Raw genomic sequence first — 13,128 nt, forward strand, 5'->3', positions numbered from 1 at the left:
ACATTACGTGATTTTCAGAGGGTTCCCCTTCCAGACGAATGTCAGACCGAATGGATGCGTCCATCTGTAGCGTATGTCCTGGGATCTTAGGTGCACCAGGACCTGGCCCATCCTTTTCGCCAGGGTGGCCTGCGCTAGGTCTTGATATAGCACGATCTCTGCTCCGTTGTACGTGAGCCGCCCGGCCTTCTGTGCTTGCGTCAATATTTGTTGTTTTAGGGTGCAACTGTGCATTGCTACCAAGACGTCCCTAGGCCTGGTGCCTGGGTCAGATCTTCTGGGGCCCACTGTGTGGATTCTGTTGAAGACCATGTCCACCAGCTCTGCCACGTCCAGGAGATCAGCAAAGATTCCATTTGCTACTTGGCGCAAATCTTGATCCTGGGGGGCCTCGGGAAGGTCCTGGATTTGAATGTTCAAGCGCCTAGACCTGTTCTCCAAGTCCTCCACTGGAAGCTCCATGTTGTAGGCAGCTGTCGCCAGTGTGTCCAGTAGAGAATCCATCTTCCTTGCGTCCTCAGCTAGGTCCTGAATTGCTCTCTCATTAGTGTCAACTCTCTCCTATATCTTATTGATATCCCTTTTGATTTCCTGGATGCCCTCTGCCAGGTCGTCTCTGAGCGCATCCATCTGCTTCTGGCCAGCCGTGGTGATTTTGTCGACAATATCAGCCAGTAGGTGTTTCAAGGCGGCCTGTGTGACTGGTTGATCACAGTCTTCTCGGTCCGCTGAAGATTCCTCAGTTGACCACTCACTGGGTCGACTCCCCTGGGCCTCTCCCCGATTCTTGGCACATATTTTGGCCAGCGTGCCTTCCTGTGCTTTCCTGGGGGGTCTCTGGGATGGGTGTGAGTTCTTGGGCTTATTTAATAGACATATCCCTGTTCGGTTTGTGTGCTTTGGTCTGGTGGTATGCCAGCGGACCTCGCTGATGGACTATTCTTCTGAGGTCTGTGTTGCCGTCCGTCCTTCTTGTTGGGGAGGAGGGTGGGTGCCTCCCAGATTAAGCTGTCCGTTATGCCCAACGGGGTGATCGAGGTGGGGGGAGGAAAAGGTGAATCATAGGTGGTTAGATGTGCAGCTGAGCACTCGAATTCCCCACCACCCCCTCACTGGCGTGTTGGCACGGATCCTGGACTGTGCTCGAATCAGCAGAGGCACAGCACCTGTCCATGGTGCGGAGGGCCCACCCGCGGCGTCCCTGCGCCAGTGGTGCAAGTCTTGGGTGCCGGAGAGGAGCCCAGGGCAGAGCCCGAGGAAGCCGAGGTGTGCTCAGGCAGTTGGTGCGGACCACCTGTAGCGTCCTTGCCCAGAGGTGGTCCCCGGGGCCAGCGCAGCTTCAGCAGTTTGTTTCAGCTCACGTTGAATGCACTCGGTCCTAGATCCCCATGCGTGGGCCTGCATGGTGGGTTCCCTCACTGGGCGCGGATTATCGTGGGGTGGCCTCGGTATGCACAGAGGAGAAGGCTCTGTGCGTCTCGTTTGGGCTATTGTGGCGTAATACGCTGGAGGTCAGGTCTCTTCAGAGGGGGATGAGGTGGGCCACAGTAAAAGGGGGAGCACTGCACGTACCCGAGTCGTGCAAGCTCCTGCAGCACGGTACACACTGTATGCCGGCTGGGGGAGCAGTCCGGAGCTGGTGTCCCCTCGACGAGGTGCTCCCCAGCACAGATCTGGTTGTCGCAGTTAGGTATGTATTGTGCGCTGGTGGGTATCACTGGCCTCATGCTGGGACGGCCGCTCCGGGTCCGCTCCTCTCCGCTTGCAATGGTATGAAGCCGACACGGCCAGTGATCTCGATTCAACTAGGTGGGAGCCGCTGTGGCAGGATCCCATCTGGGGCCTCGCCAGTTCGGTTCCTAGGACCGTGCTGCGCATTCCACTGTCTCAAGTCCGCACTTCACGCGGATCCTTCAATGTGGAGCGGGCACCAGTGGGAGAAGCAGCGGGCTTCCGTCGTCTCTCCTGGCGGCTGCGGTGCACGAAGTCGCCGACTCAGCCCTCCTGGAGCGGGGGCTCGCTGCTGCTCCGAGTGGGGTCGGGGCAGGCCCCACTACTCCTAACTTGGGTTTGCTGTGCCCGCCTTGCGGCTGCCCGCCGCTCAACAGGAGCACTTGCAGTACATTTCGTCCAGCACAGCAGAAGCAGCAAGCGGGCCCCCCTATATCCCGGCTGTGCTCCGGATGCCAGTGGGGTCTTTTCCATCGCCTGGGGAGGGCTGCTTAAAGATGTCAGGGATACAGCACCTCTGGGAGCGGGAGCTCGGTGGTCGCGATGTCTAGCAGATCGCAGCCATCTTCCACATCACATTTTTTGAAGAACCTTAGCGCTTCAACTGTTTTACCAATTGCAAATCAGTAGTGGGACTAAAAATCTGTTCCTAGGTGCACTATAAGCTTTACAAAAAAACTGTTTATTAGCTGAGGAGACCTTTACACATTTTCAAACGGGACGACACTGTTACCATTTGTAGACCATTTCTTGGCGACATTCGCCAGAGGTAAATTAGAAACTCTGACCTTAATGTACAAATTACGTGAGAAAGGTGGCCTTACCATATCAAGGTATGTTTCAAAACCCCAACCCATCTTGCGATTCAGGTATAGGATACCCCAGTAGAATAGCTACAATTGGTAACTAATTCTATTTCAATGAGGCGTCTTACATTATTCTTTGCAGTGGCTCTGTGTCCCTCAGTTGTGCAATGTGGGCTGTGCCATAGGTTTATCAACCCCAAAATGTCCAAAGAGTCTTTTACTTGCCGGGCCCACTGGAGGGATCTGCCACCCACTGACTCGAGGACATCGGTTATCACTTTTTGGTAAATATAAAGCTCCAGGACTGCCTAGATCCCAAGCCAAAAGAGCTGGTTTAAATTGAAATGAAAATTAAGTCTTGTTCTTGTCTCGTCTGCTTGAATCCGCTCCTCCTTGTGTCTCCTCCCCTTCTTTGTTTCCCCACTGCTCCACTCCCCCGCTTGCCCTCTTTCCCCCCTCACCAGTCCCTCTGCATCCTCTATGGTGCTCTCCGTCTCTCCCATCTTCTCGAACTGCTTCTCTATTGACTATTGTGTCTTTCTTATTAAGTCTGGTAGGAAGAAGTTCAAAAGGGTTATCCTGGTCTCTAACCCAGGCATCCGTATCGCGCATACCTACACCAGTGCTTCCTCCAGACAGACCCTCACTAAAATCCTCTTCGTCATTCCTTCACCAGACCTATGACTCCACATATGGTCTCTGCTCCCTCCGTTTTTCTCCTCTCCCATTAATGGTGGCACCCGGTGGGAGGCCCTCCTGGCCCCCTTCCACTCCTCTAAGAACATTATTAATGTTTACCTACATGGCAGAGTCTTGGTCCAAGGCCATCAGGCCAACCTCCTCCTCTTTGATAGACGCTTCCCACACCTCATCAACTTCCTTTCTTCTCCTGCTGTCCCTTATTTCCCATCTCGGGCTCCTCTCCCACTACCTTCTACCCTCTGCCACCCCATTGGCTTCCTCTACTTCTTCTCTGGACCCCTTGTTGCCTCCCTCCTCCGCCACCTCTCTGGCGTCTTCATCTGCCTCGTTGGTTACCTTGCCCTCTCCTCCTTCCTCCTCCTCTGCCCACCCTCCGGCTTCTTCTACACTTCCGCAGGACGTACCTCAAACCTGTACCCCTCCACGGAAGTCTTTCAATGGTGGAAACCTTCTCCACATTGCCACACTCACTTTCGCTCAGCTGCCAAACACTCCTCTGACATCCGCCGTCTCCTGGAAGAACTCAACCTTGATGTTCTCGGTCTGACCAAGAAGTGGTTCACGGCCAGATCTGTCATGGGTTTTGACACTCTCCTCCCTGAAGGCAACAAGATCCTCTCCGTGCCCAGAACCACCCATGTCCCGGGAGAGGTGTAGCCTTGATCTTCCCGGAGTAGATCCCTGCCTCTATCATTCCTATGCAGGACTACTTCTCCTTTTAATGCCTGCTCTGCAGGCTTGCTCTCTCTTGCTCTCTTGGCCACTCTCTTACTGTGGCTACCATCTACCGGCCAACTGGCCAGGTACCCTCCTTCCTCTCTGAGTGGGCGGAGCTCTCCTCCTGCCTTCTTGCCTCTACCACTCAACTCCTCCTACTCGGATACCTCAACATCCTCTTGGATGCTTCCTGTATCTCCTCTGGACTCTTTCACAACCTCTGCGATTCTCTTTCGCTCTATTCTTCCCTCTGGCACAAATGACTCCCTCTTCAGGGGACACCTTGGATGTTCTCCTGTTCTCAAACCTCCCTCTCTGTAACCCTCTCACTACTCCTCTCTCCTGGAGTGACTACTTTTCTTTTTCTCTCTCCCCCCCACCCCCAGCTCAGGCCGAGCCAACTCCAGCACTGCCACCCACCTTCTCGGTCATCCGACCCATGAAGCGTGTGCCAGTTGGCTTTCCCTGCCACTTTCTCTCCCCCCTCCTGCACCTCTGACTAACTCACATCCTGACAGCCCTTTCTAACCTTTATTGTTCTATCTCTGACACTCTCAATGTACTTGCCCCCGTCATGAGGATCCGCTTGAAGCCCAAAGCCAAAAGCAACTCTTGGTAGGACTCCAACCTCATCACCCTTAAATGCAAGTATAGGGTGGCTGAGAGGAAATGGAGGGCACGATGTGCACCCTCTGACAAACTGGCCTGCCGCCTGCTCCAAAGTCAGTACCGACTCTGTCCACACTAAGAAGGGAGCATATATCCAAGCCTGCATCTCTGCGGCATCAAACAACTCGGCCAAACTCATTAAAATCTGTAAGGAGCTGGCCAATCCTGCTGCAGTCTCAACATCTCCTATTCCCTCCCAGGCCCTCTGCATGTCCTTGGCTTCACATTTCCTCTATAAAACCAGGACATCCTGTCCACCCTCTCTTCCTCTGGCCTTTTTGTGTCGGACTCTCCTCCTCCCTTCTCTTCCTTTCCTTTCTTCACCCCTGACAATATTTCTAGACAGGTCTGATAGCTATATATCTCCCAATCTCCCCTCTCTCCCCTCCCTCCTCTCCACCCCTAAGGGTCAAATCTTTCTCCTTGGCTATTCAACCAATAACTGCCACCTCTCGCCCACCGCATAGCTGCACTCTACTCCAACTTCCAGTGATATGCGGATGATACTCAGCTCTCCTTCAGGCTCCCCTCAGCCGCCTCTTCTCCCCGGATTGTCTGTCCGCAATCCAGAAGTGGTGTGCCGCCAATGGTCTCTGCCTTAATACCAGTAAGACGGAGATCCTCCTCATTGTATTACCGGCTGCCCCCTTTCCTCTCCCTCTCTGGCCGCCCACCCTGAGCCCTCTTCCTGCTCCTACCTGCAAAGCTAGAAACCTCAGGGTCATCTTCAACTCCACACTCTCCTTACACCTCCGACATCTCTAAGAAGTCAAACTACCAGCTGCACCTCCTCAGAGTTATTCTTCCTTTTCTCACTTTCCCCCAGAAGCTCCCCGTTTCCAGAGCTCTGGTCCTCTCTAAGCTGGACTACTGCAATAGCAGCTTTATAAATCTACCTTCCTCTACTCTCCGTCCTCTATAACTCATCCAGAACAGGCCTGCAAGAGTTGTCCTTGGCCTCAAGCCCAGGGATCGTATCTCTCCAGCACTGAAATCTCTTAATTGGCTCCCAGTGGCAGGAAGGATCAAGTTCAAGACCCTCTACATCGTCCACAAGGCTTTCTGGGACCAGTGACTGCAATATCTCCAACTCTCTCTACTGAGTTATCTTCCTACTCTGGCCCTTCGCTCCTCCACCTCCAATTCCTTGAGGGTCAGTCGCTTCTCCAAGCAACGAGTTGGGGGCAAATCTCTCTCCGCCTGGTGCCTCCCTCTGGAACAGCCCCCCGGCCTCTTGAGCAGAACCATCTCCTGTTCCGGAAGCACCACAAGACCTTCCTCTTTGCTTCTGCCTTCTCTTTTCCTCTTCCCTTCTGATCTCCTGTCTGTTCCACGCACTGGTCACCTGGCCACCCTCTAAATTCGGGCCCAGGTCCCCGCCTATCCAGCTGCAATCCTGCACTGTCTCTTGGCACCCCCTGCACTGTAGTCTGTCTGTCACCCTACAGGTCACCACTCCTGCACTTATTAGACACTCGTTGTCTGCACTTCTCAGCAGCTGCACTTGCGACCCGTTGGCTGCACTACTTCTTGTTTCCGTTCTCCTTTGTCCAACACTTCTCCATTCTCCCACTCCCCCGGCACTTCTCCCCTACCAGTTCCCTTGCACTTGCGTGACCCGAATGTCACTGCGCCTATTAAGACCACTGTTTTTGTCTTGCCTCCTTACCTGGTTGCGCCTTCAACACTTATAGGCACGTTATAAATGACATCACATCGCGGGACCAGGTCCGAACACACTAGAATGCCCCAAGGGTAGTGTGAGTGACCTAGCCTCTTTAACAGAATTATACAAATGGATTTGAGCAATTTACAGATTGCAAGCACAGTGATACAGTAGGTTGACGAATTATTGGTTTGCAGCTCGACAGAAGAGGAGTGCAGAAGGGACTCAGTAACACTACTGACTTTGCTAGCTGACAAAGGATACAAAGTGTACAAAGAGAAATTACAGTACTGTCAAAAAGAAGTGGTGTACTTGGGTCAGATTGTGTCAGCAGACGGGAGGAAAATAACACCAGAAAGAGTAGAGGCCATACATAAAACTCCATGACCAAAAACAGAGATGCAGCAGTTCTTGGGCCTATGCAACTACTGCTGGGCATGGATTTTTGATTACTCCACTTACACCATGATATTGTTACAAGCATTAAAGGAAGCGTGGAAACACAAAACATAGTGCACAGCTGAAATGGACGCAAACTTTGATGAACTAAAACAGGAGTTAGCACGTGCACCGGTACTTGCCACACCCAATCACAAAGTTTCACCCGTTTTCCCATTCAGATGGAAAACATTAGACAGCTGTGCTGACACACAAGGGACAGGGACACAAACCACTTGCATATTACAGTGGATCCCTAGACGCAGTGATGCAGGGACATTTCCCATGTGAGCAGGCACTTGCTGCTCCTGCATTTGCAATTAGAAGGCTTCCACAATAACTATGGGGTGCCCAGTAATTTTATATGTGGAGCATGCATTATTCGCTCTACTGGAAAAAACAAAAAGCAACAACTCAGAGATCTTCAGGGTACGAGGTAATACTGACAAACCCAGCAATAGAAGTGGAGCGATGCAGGACTATAAACCCAGCAAAGCTCATTGCAGAACAATAGAGGAGGGAGATTAGATACATGACTGCAAAGCGTGCATATACAGGAGTGAAAGTAACACCCTGGTTAAGGAAGAGGTGATTGAAAGGGGGTCGGGAGGGGGGGGGGGGGGAGACATGATTTTCATTGACAGAAGCTGCAGTATCGAAGAGACAACAGGACAGAGGTATTCAGGTTCTGCAGTGTTAAGTCAAAGACATGGAGTGCACAAAGGGGAGGAGTTGATGGTGTACTCACAGACGCGACTACGAGACCACTACTATGCACAGGCAGCAGAGCTACTGGCCTTGATTGAGGCACGGAACATGTTGCATACAGGGCTAGCAAGATGGGAAGGGAGAGGGTTCAAAAGAAGTGATGGTACACCTGTTAAGCATGCAGATTACTAAATAAATTATTAGAAATGTTACCACTCCCAGTAAAACTACCTTTAATAAAGTGCAACACCACACAGGAATGAAAGATTTTATTTCATCCAGAAACAAAAGGGCAGAGCGAGCAGCAAAAGAAACAGCATATCTACCCGAAGCTACACATGTGCTATTCCCTGGCGAAAATGAAAAGATAACCCTACTAGCAGTTCTAAAAGTGAGCAAAGAAAAAGATGCATTATCTGAAAACTTTAATGCAACCCCACTAATGCAGATAACTGAGTTGCAGAGAGAAGCATCCGATGATGAGAAAGAGTTCTGGAAGAGGAGAGAATGTTCTTTATCCCCAACGGATTTGGTTTGGCGGCATGAAATAAAGTAGTAATGCCAAAGAAATTGGTACAGCTTCACTACCCTGCCTACGTATTGAAAGAGCAAGTGGCTGCAGGGATGAGTGAGGATTCTTTTTTATCAAATTTGTATAAGAGTTTGTGAATAACTGCATGATATGCCAGAAGTATTGGCCAGGTCACACATTGAGAGTTATGCAGCGACCATTGTCGTGACTAGAAGGCCCTTTCCAGCACTTGCATATTAACTATGTTGATATGCAAGAGAGATGTACTTCTTACAGGTAAATGCGTGTAGTATCGTGCCCATTCTCATGGTGGCTTGAGGCTGGTCCCTGTGCCCAAAATGGCGTCTGCTCTTCAGCAACATTTCTTGTGAGGGTGGTGTTCCCAAGGTGCTATATTCCAGATGAAATATGTTCTGACAATGGTCGGCATTTTGCTTATGATTTAATTAGGGAAATAACACTGCTGGTGATAAAGCATAAATTATGCACGGTTTACCATCCACAAGCCAACGGTTTGGTAGAGAAGATGAATGGACTGCTTAAAATGCAGTTGGCAAAGCTTACGCAAACGCTTGGGAAATCCTGGGTGCACTGCTTACCTCTTGCTTTATTTGCACTGCGCAATACGCCTGGAGGAGATCATCACTGGACTCCCCATGAGATTGTTACAGGGCGGAGAATGCATGTGCCTATTCAACTGTCGCGTACAATCTCTGATGCACACTCTTCTTCTTGCAGTCTGAGGGGGAGAGGGGAAATTTGATACACATCTCAAAGAATTTACAAAATCCCTTCAATACATATCCTTGCAGACAAGGCCAAAAACTCAAATCGAACAATCGGGTGATCAAAGAGGACAATTCCCACAAGCAGCACTTCTTTACCCGGGGAGAAGATATACGTCAAAAATCTTGTTTTTACAAATGGATGGAGGAGCGCTTCAACGGGCCACATACCGTAATCTATGCGACACACAGAGCAGTGAAAATCAAAGGGTGGCGATGATGGGCTCACATGACGGACATGTACAAAGACAAGAGCTCTGCTTTGCCCAAGCAAACCATGATGGTAAGTATATGGGACATTTCTTAGTTTTTTTCTGGGCCTTTAGACTATATAGAAAACCAGCAAATGAAAATGTTTTTAAAGAAAATGGTTTAATGAAGAAGAAAAAAAAGGAAGTTTGCAGTGTTTTGTAGTGTGATGATATTAAAATTATGTTTTAGTGTAGGATTAATTCTTTTGGTCTATTTGGTTGTAAGAGAAAAAAGTGAAACACAATTGAAAGAAAATATAAATAGGAAAAAAGGAGTTTAATGAATGAAGAAGGTTTTCATTATGGCACTGTAGGAGAGCTAGATTTGTCAACTGGAAATGTTTGGTACAACGAGATGTTACGTGTGGGTAGAAAGAGGGCGAATGGCACTTGCCAAGTCTGCTCTCTCATCCAACAAGTGATCGGAGCGCCCAAACTTTTTGTACCCCAATCTGTGTCTTTTGAGGAAGTAGGATGCCTAATGCACCTGTCACTCTGCAAAAAAGAAGTTTATTCCAGGGAAAAAAGTAACGGTTCGGTGGGTGGATGAAGGGGAAAAGGTTTATGAAGACTATTTTGTGAAATAAACAGAAATGGTTGAAAATGAGGAAACATAGCATAAGGTAGTGGAATATGTGACAGAAGGTCCTAGAAAGGGGGAATTACAAATAAGCTTCACAGGAGATAATGCTGCACAAGTGAGGAAGTTAAAAGCATACTTTGGTGTCGTACAAGGCCATTGATAAGGGTAGAAGGAGCAGTGTGTGTGGACAAATGGGAGGGGGAATAATGCAATGTCTTCCTGGGGGATTGGTAGGTTTTGAACAAAACGTGGCTGCCATGGTGAATGACCGTTGCAGGGCAATTTGGGGAAAATATGCACATGCATTAGCTTGGTTACATGAAAAGCATTAACTAGTTGACATCAAGAGTGTTTTACATGATTCCCTTTGTATTTCAGGTTGAGTGGGGCCATCTACCTGGGCACTACCTCAGGCTGCACCAAGGGGATGCGGAATGCAGCACTGACGCAGGGGACGGCCATGGTGATGGACGTATGGTGGGCCTGTGAATCGAAGGATTATGTCCAGCTTCCGCCTGACTTGGGTGGTGTTTGTGCTCTTGTCACTTTGCACAGTCCTGCACTGATGGTGCCTCGAAATAGTACTACCATGAAGATTGCATTGCAGGGAAAAATGGCACAGCAAGAGGAGTGATGAAAATCAATACGAAGAATCGGGGAAATAATTATTTTTTGGAGAAAAGCGCACATGGCCACTATCCCTGATGAATTCAGACTGCTCCAGGGCTGCAACACAGACACTCCATGAAAAAAAAGGACCAGCAAAGTCAATGGCGTGCAATCAAATAATTGGTTGGACAGCATTTTCACATAGGTACCACCGGCTTTCCGGACTGTTTCGAGTGACTGTCCCCGCACTGGTGCTCATTCTTGTCACATCCTGCATCATTAAGAACATTTTTAGATTATATTCCAATAAGAAAATAGGGCAGTTAATGTTACCTTTCAGTGATAATAAAAAAGCTACCGAAAAGAAGTGCAGTAATAAAGTAATTGAGGAAAATGAGGAAGAGGATTCTGATGGGTGGGTCTTTACACAGTCAGCAGATCTAGAAAACTATCAACAATTTTGGCTTTCATGCCTAAAAGGATGGAACAGGGTGTATATGGGTGGTGGAAACTCTGGATGGTTGGGAGGAGATTGGGGGAGACATGACAAGATTGAAAAAAATTGGATTTCACAAAGATAAAGTAGCACAAAGGGAAGGGGAGGCACAGAAAGTGTAGCTATTGATGGATCAATAAAAGAGGGTGAATAATGTAATAGAAATGCAATTACAGCGTGGTAAAAAGGTATGCACTTATCAATTGCAAGATTAGAACTGCAAAAGGGGAGGGGGCTCCTTTTAATTGTTATATAGTCATGCCCAAAAAAGAAACACAAGGGCACAGGTAAGTATAACCAAACTTGGGGGTAGGCTGAAACGCAGTAAATGGGCCTTAAAGCATGCTTTCCCAGGAAAACGTGTGTTAGTTTTTTTATTAATCTGCAACGAAGCTGCAGTGGCTGGTGACACATTGCAGGTCCCGCATTCCAAGGCTGGTATGGTAAGAAGCAAACTATAGTTGTTATTTTTGTTGAGGTCACACATTAACCCCCCCCCCCCCCCCCGACAGGCAGGGAGGGCATAACCATTTTATAATTCAAAATGGTTTGCAAAGCGTGATTTTTAGATGGCGTCAAAAGAACCAAAGCGGTTTCAAATTGCCCCTTAGTACGTTTCCCCTGGGAAGAAGGTTGAAGAGTTCTTAATATGCAACATTTGTACAGCAGTATTTCTGTGGTTCAAGGCTCCGACAGTGCCATGGTAGAGAGTTTCTCATGAGAACGTAACCGAGGTGACCGGGACAGATGAATAAAGTTACAATGTGGGAAATGGGGGTTGGATTGTGACGTCACATATTATAATGTATATAAGGGTGTTATGGGAAGGTTTGTGGACCCAATTACAGAACATAATGTATGTTTTTCTATAAGAGTTCAATGTGCGAACACCAATCCGCTTTTTATGGGGAGATTTTTCATGTAGCAAAATATACTAATGTGGTAGATTTTAGATTTTGGTTTTAGATTTTCGGGTGTTCCGTTGACAGCACCTTTTGACACATCTCTGTTCGGCAATCTGTTTGAATATAGCTGTCTCAGCTGCATCTGGGCTCTGAATAAACCTGTGTTAGTTCTTGCCTGCGTAGTTTGACTACCTTTGCAATTTGTTATTGGCGAGTCCCGCAGCGATTCCCGACACACAGGCATCCTCAATGTTACCAATTCTGAAGTACATCTGTGTCTCATCAGCATAAGAATGGTAACTCAATCTATGACTTCTCACAATATTCATCAGAGGGTGTATATAAGTATTAAAAAGCAAGGGCGACAATGAAGATCCTTGCGCAACTCCACATCCCATCACAATGGGATCCGAGATTTGTCCCCAAATTTGACCTGGTGTTGTCTTTTAGCCAAGAATGATCCAAACCATTTATTGGCGTGTGCAGAAACACTACCTGCCACTCAAGCGGTTAAGCAAGATGTCATTGGCGACCATGTCGAAGGCTGCAGATAGGTCCAGCCTCACTAACAGTGTTAGCCCCTCCCCTTTATCTGTGACCCCCAACCCCCCCCCCCCCCCCAACAACTCATCGTACCCCGATGGCAGTGCCATCTTGGTCCGAGACTTTGCCCGGAATCCCAATTGGAAGCAGTCCAGCAATGACTGCTTTTCTACATATGTTTGCAGCTGGGAAGTAAACACCTTATCCACTAATAACCCAGGCCACGGCAGACCTGCTACAGCTACAGGGTGATAATTCTTTAGGCTGGCTGTGTCCAAGTTCGTTTTTTTTTTTTTTGTTTTTTTTATTAACAGCTAATTATGGTATTTTTTAAGCTCCCTGGGAACAATCTCCAGGGCGAACGACTTAACAAAAGTCGTAAAAAAGGGGTAGGTCTTGAGCTAGATGTCTGGCTGTGCATGCAGACAGAGTAAACAGAGAGTCATTGGTAGGTTTGAGGTTTAAAATAAGTGACTGTACTTGGTCCTCTATGACCGATTGAAATTCAAATAAAGCACAATCCCCATGTCGCTATCCAGTGTGCCCAATTAAAGGCTCACTCCCAGGCCCCCTGGAGTAGAGTGATACATTGGTCCCTCCTGGGACTTGGCCGCAATACTCTCCTGAATTCTTTCTATTTTTTCTTTAAAAAAATACATTAAACATATTGGCCTGTACTGGCAAAGGCTCAAGTGACGACATAATGCAGCTTGGCTGACAAAACCGGTTTACCACCGCAAATACTTTGCTTGGCTGTTTGCTTGCAGCACAGATTTCTCTAAGAAGGTAATCCTTCTTGGCCTTAAAAATGGCTTGCTTATAGATCTCCAGCTCCGTTTTAGCCCTCCTAGCACCCTCTCGGGATCTACCTTCCCTCCAATTTTCATGAAACACAGCATAGATATATTTGATGGAAGGGCCATACTGAGGAAGTAATAAGTAGCTCCACTTACCTACCCAAGGTTAAGGACTTTTTACATGAAAACC

At 48.3% G+C, this 13,128-nt stretch overlaps 1 protein-coding gene across 4 annotated transcripts in view; it reads right to left on the bottom strand.

Annotated features, from left to right (window-relative positions):
* The window catches only part of RFFL (ring finger and FYVE like domain containing E3 ubiquitin protein ligase), a 799,537-nt gene that overhangs the window by 631,920 nt on the left and 154,489 nt on the right, over window positions 1–13,128 (bottom strand). Inside the window, exon 2 of one of the 4 annotated variants that reach the window (XM_069614896.1) lies at window positions 8,569–8,708. The exons of the other annotated variants lie outside the window; for them this stretch is intronic. The gene's annotated coding sequence lies outside the window, so the exon portion shown is untranslated. The remainder of the gene's footprint in view (window positions 1–8,568; window positions 8,709–13,128) is intronic. 4 annotated transcript variants of the gene reach the window in all.

The sequence above is a fragment of the Ambystoma mexicanum genome, chromosome 9 (genome assembly GCF_040938575.1).
Source record: "Ambystoma mexicanum isolate Mex_15411 chromosome 9, UKY_AmexF1_1, whole genome shotgun sequence".
NCBI classification, from domain to species: Eukaryota; Metazoa; Chordata; class Amphibia; order Caudata; family Ambystomatidae; genus Ambystoma; species Ambystoma mexicanum.